General features: G+C 36.9%; 1 long non-coding RNA gene across 3 annotated transcripts; it reads left to right on the top strand.

Moving 5' to 3' along the window:
- The first annotated feature begins 704 nt into the window (after positions 1 to 704).
- On the top strand, positions 705 to 4,679 carry LOC110694457. 3 transcript variants are annotated; one of them, XR_002505866.1, is made up of 5 exons: positions 705 to 945; positions 1,629 to 1,828; positions 1,923 to 1,997; positions 2,082 to 2,301; positions 4,425 to 4,679. It is a non-coding gene; the product is annotated as an uncharacterized LOC110694457 (long non-coding RNA). The 3 variants fall into 3 exon arrangements; XR_002505864.1 differs by having other exon boundaries at positions 2,071 to 2,301; XR_002505865.1 differs by having other exon boundaries at positions 2,071 to 2,301; positions 4,000 to 4,679.
- The last annotated feature ends 948 nt before the right edge of the window (positions 4,680 to 5,627 follow it).

The following is a 5,627-nucleotide window of genomic DNA, read 5'->3' as shown; positions in this document are numbered from 1 at the left end:
GATTGGCCCACGTGGCGCATTCTGATTGGTGGGAGCAAAATCCCCTAATCACTAGCTGCTAGCTAGCTCAGCATGTCGTAGCTCCCAAGCCAGCACGTGCATGTTGCGGCTGGGCTTGCGGTCATGCCTTGCATGCATGGTAGCTTTGCTAGCCATATTGCCCGAGCCATCTGATGGCTCGGCCATTCCAAAGCTAGGGCTATACGTTGTGACTTGTCGTTTGACTGATTTTTTCATCTCGTCGTTTCCTAAATTCGACTCGACTTACGACGCTCGGTTTCGACGCTCTAAGCTCGGTATTTGACGTCTTTGTTCATAAAAACTCTATTGACTCACTAAATCCTTCGGATTAATTTGTCGCTTCGGTTCGGTTACACGATTGGGTGTGACTCGAAAGGTTCAGTCAAGATTAAGCTGTAATATTAATTATTCACTAGTAGAAAAATGAAATAGGCACCGCACTTTTCGCACCGCTTCGTGAAAACCGGTGGGAAAAGAAATGGGCGGGATTGGGAAAAATACTTTTCGCACTAGTTTTTGATAAATCGGTGCGAAATCATCCTTTTCGCACTCGTTTGAACCGGTTCGAAATAAAAAAAAAAGAGAAAGGGATTTCGCACCGGTTCAGACCAAACCGGTGCGAAATAATGTTAAATTAATAAAAAATATATATATGAAAAAAATGCCAGTGACCCTTCTTTCTCTTTCATTCCCCTCTTCTTTCTTTCTGTTTCCTCAGAGCCATTTTATCTCTCTCCTCTCTCTCCTCTCTCCTCAAACAAACCCTAATCAACGACCTCTTGCTCCTTCCTTATCTTCTTTCTCTTCTTCCTCTTTCATGTTGTCGGCGCGTCGGTCGGTCCTAGCAACGGCGGCAGTGGCGCAAGGAGCTGGTACAAACCCACCTCTCGTCGTTTCGCCCTCCCGAAATGATTTTTCCTGAAGGTTCGTGCTTTTTTCTTCTTTTCTCTTTAAATAATTTCATTATTTCATGGTTTTTGAGTTTTTGTTTTGCTCAAATTTACAATTTCATGCTTTCGGAACCCAAGGGTTTTCTGATTTTCTATTTTAATTCAGTATTACTCCATAGAAAATGTTGCTTTCTCAATTACATGCAGCACCGCAAATCACTCAATAACATGCAGCACCGCAAATCTAGGGTTTATGTTTTATCTGATTCATAATAATTGTCAATGCCGTAAGTTTAGGGTTCGAAATCTCAACTATTTTTGATGTTTGAATCAAATTTCCCTCTGAATTTTTTACCCTAATTTGATAATTGAATCAAACATCCCTTAAAATATGTTATTTTTCGAGCATAATTTGATAATTGAATCAAATAACCCTAAAAATATGTGCTTTTTCGAGTTTTAAGTTTTAAGTTTTGAAGATTTCTCTGTTTTTGGTTGAATAGTAATGAAATATATCTGCTGGTGATGTTGTGTTATTGAATTGTCGGATTTTTAGCTTTACGTGTTCCGTTGAGATTTTGGGGTTTGTATTTCAGTTTATGGGTGAGATTATTACACTGCTAGATTTTTGTGTTCAGTTTAGTAAACTTTAATTGGTGATGCTTAATTTAGTAATCAATCTGCTTTTTTGCTCTTTGTTATGCTTGAAATTGTTAGGACTTCCGTCTGTTTATTTCTATGAGGATTTATTCGAGGAACTAGACAAGTACGGGGAGATTAAGAGTCTCAACATTTGTGACAATTTGGCTGACCACATGCATAAGCGCAGAGACGCCTTTCTCTTTCTAGTTGAAAATCATGCTACAACCATTGTTGTCGGCGAAACTGGCAGCGGAATAACTACTCAAATTCCTTAGGTTTTCTCACTTTCTTCAATTTTATGCTCAATTTTATTGTTTTGATTGTTAATTAATTTTGATGAATTTTATTTGTTTTTGTTGGAATTTCTAGTATTTGAATGAAGGAGGATAGGCTGATTCTGGTCATGTTATTGCTTGCACTCAGCCTCGTCATCTCGCTGTTCAGGTATTGTGTTCTTAATCTTTCTAATGTTTTGTACTTTTGTTGGTAACTATTGAAAATTTAATGATTATAATAGTGGTTATCAAGGGTATGATAGCAGTAATTGGTATAATGGTGCCTCAGCTGAGGAGATGGCTTCGACAATGCCGGTCAGTGGGGCTGATAGCTTTGCTAGTTTGGTGGGAGGAAAAGAAAGGATCAACCACCAGCTGAAATTATTGAGGTGAAGCAGGATGAATTGATGAAGAACCGCCCAACTGGGGATAAATCTAAGCTTACTGGAATAGCATTTGGACCTTCTTATCAGGTATATCATATTTTATAACCCTGTGTACTTTAGATTTTTCAATTTGATTGTTATTTCTTGATTGTTGGCTTGCTGCTTATGTTATTAGTTCCTTAATTGGTGAATTGTGATTGTAACTGTGTGTTTATTGGGTTGAAAGTTGATTGCTTTGGGAGTTCAGAGTCCTTCACTTTACATATGGGAAAAATTGTGGTCAGACTTTTTTCTTTGGTACTGAATTTTCCTTTTCTACGGCAGCTGAGTTACTCCATGGATCCTATGGGAAAAATTGCATCCTTTTTAAACAAAATAGTTTCGTGAATTATAGTAGTGGTTATGATGACAACTCTGAAATGGTTAGGAAATCAGAATCCAGTAAACTTCATATTGGAGTATGGCATCTGGAAGATGGTTCCCATCTTAGTTTAATTGGATCACACCCTGGCTATTCTAATCTATTGTGGCCACCTCCATCTTGGATTTGGACAAAAGACAAGTATGTTTTCAGTCATGGTTTGATTGGTTTATGTTCTTTACTATGATTAGCTGTTTTGTGATTTATTCTTCTATTATATTTCTCATTGAAGTCTTGACTAGAATTGCTTCTGGAGTACCTTCTACTCTTCATCGGGAAGATAGGAACTGGTTTTTATCCTCGTAATGCTTCTACTCTTCATCGGAAGATAGGATTTGGGGGTTTTTTTTATTATTATTTATTTATTTTATTTATATATTTTTATAAAATCTTTGTAATGTGTTTGGTTTCTTGTTTTTGACCTGTAGATTGCCCTTTTGATTGGTTAGTAAACAATAACTTTCAAGTAGTTAATAAGTGTTGCCAGTTGGTCAAAAAGACCCTTCCTAGATGATATACCCCCACCATGGTTGTCATTAGTTAGAAATTTAGATATTTTCTCTGTGAGCATGTCACACAGGAGCTGAGAATTAATGTCAAGAGAGCCTTCTACCCCTCTTCAAGTCTCTACCAGTGTTCTTCTTACTGGGGCTATTACTGTCTTTCTCTTTCGCTCTATTCGTCGCAGAGCTAAACGAGCTAAGGAATTGGTATATTGTTTTTTGCCCATTTCATTATGTGTTGTTTGATTAAATTGCAGTTCTTGGTTTTGTGGGTTCTTTCAAACTTGTGATATTCTGCCTTTGTACTTGTTTAGTTTTAGTAGGTTTACATGTTGGAATTCATTAAATTTCAATATTGCCTGTTGTGTGGATAATGATACGGCTTACCCGCCTGGTGCCGGATTGTCACGTATATATATAAACAATGTAAAGCTTTCATTTGATAAGTATAAACAGATGATGATGGTTTATTGTATTTTTATTGTTGTTGGTCATATATTCAATGTTTTTTAATGTACATTCATAGTTGTTTTAGTGTATCTTTATGGCTGTTGAATGAATATCTTTTGGTTTGTTTATCATAAATATGTCATGATAATTGAGAATATTGAGGCCATTTTTATGAATATATGGTGATTTTATCACAAAAATACTGTGCTAATTATACATATAATGAGACATCAATTATCAATTTTATAGAAACGATGTTGCATCTCCAAAGGAATGACTACAGTACAGTTGAAATCTTGCTCTTTAGAGTAATTTATTGCTTTATATGAAGACCTGTCATTTAACTGAAACTAGTTGATGACTAGAGTAGGTTGCAGGACGATGTTAACTAAAATTCTCTTTTACTGTCAGGTCTGAGCAATTGGTCTCATAGTACTCTGTAGTTATAGTGGGTGCATTTGGATCATCAAGTGGCTGTATCTGATTATCTTGATTGCTTGTGTTGTGTGTGGAAGACAGAGAATAATTTTTACCTGACAACTGCGGTTCTATCCCTTTCAATCCATTCTCTCTAAGTAATGACTAATGAGGATCTGCACAAAGTTATTTTTGTTTGAAGCTTCAGCCTTTAATATGTAATATGATATTTACCTTCCAGCCGTACAGATTGACAAAGATACTGCAGTATAGAGAGACAACTTCCATATAGCTTAAGTAACTTCATTTGTTTTAGAGATTTTTTTACTTAGATTTTTTGTGTACCCTGATGTAATTTACTCCTACATATATATCGTGTTTGTTCTGATTCTTTTTCGTGGTTCTGCATGTTGATTCAGCCAGCAGTACAAACTAGCAATGGCAGCAGCAGCACACAACCAGCAGCATAACCAAAGCAGCAACAACAGTACAGCAGCAGCACCACAAGAGAAAAACAAACAACAGCTAGCAACCCACCCAGCACCCCACAGCAACTCATCCATCACCATGAAGGCATTTATGAAATAATTAAAGAGTAATTTCATATACAAATTTTTATTTTATTTTTTTGGACGAAAATTGTAATATTATGGCTTTTTTTTAATGAAAATATGTAATTATACATGTGTTAGTGTTTATATATCAATTTAAGTGAAAAATCTATGGGGTTTTAGCACCCCCCAAATCTAGACCGGTTCAAAACCGGTGCGAAATGGGGGTTTGAACCGGTGGGGAATGCATATTTTCGCCTAGTAAAAGAAAATATAGTTCTAACTCAATGAACATAAAGATCAAACTCAAAGAACATATTATATATGCTCGCGTTCTTTATAAATGTCTATAATGTTCTTTTTTCGCCCATGTTCTTTAAAATATGTCTAATGTTCTTTCCGTGTGCACCCGGGTGCACCAACCACGCGTTAGAAAAGGGAAGTGATTGGAATTTAAGGGAAATGAGCTTAAAGATAATACTCGATTTTTTAGGTTTTGCGGTGACAACATAAATAAAAGCATGCAAAATAAACATAAACATAAGAAAAGAGAGAGATAAGAGAGAGAGTGCTCACCCTCGTAGCATGCTTTGCTCAACCTCGAGTTCGGACTTGAAAGCTTCAAGTTCCGCAAGTGCGAGAACCTCTGACAGCTCATACCCTCGCTATCGAACTGCACCAGTCCCTACTCCGAAGCTTAGTAGGGGTTAGACTAAAAATAACTTAGAGTTATTAGAACAAAGGTTTTCTCTTCTTTGACATCCCTTAAAGTTCACCAACTCAAGTGTCTTTTGCCAAATGATTGGTATTTATAGGGAATAGATCCCGTAAATTCCCATCATCTTTCAATGTGGGTTAGTTGGTAAAAAGGCAAAATGGAATTTAATTTAATTCAAAATTAAATTAAATAGCCAAATGGATCACCAAAGGACAAGTGGCATGAGGAGAGCAAAGGGTTAGGTGAGGACCACCTTCCCCTTTCTCCCCAAGCAATCCCAAAAACCGGTCCTCACACATGCCCCAATCACAGTACGCCAGTTGGCGTGGCCTGCCTTAGGCGCCAAGGCTGCC

This window comes from Chenopodium quinoa, unplaced genomic scaffold (assembly GCF_001683475.1).
Source record: "Chenopodium quinoa cultivar QQ74 unplaced genomic scaffold, ASM168347v1, whole genome shotgun sequence".
Taxonomy (NCBI): domain Eukaryota; kingdom Viridiplantae; phylum Streptophyta; class Magnoliopsida; order Caryophyllales; family Amaranthaceae; genus Chenopodium; species Chenopodium quinoa.
Note: the sequence above shows the minus strand (reverse complement) of the source record. Positions and strands in the feature narration are given on the sequence as shown.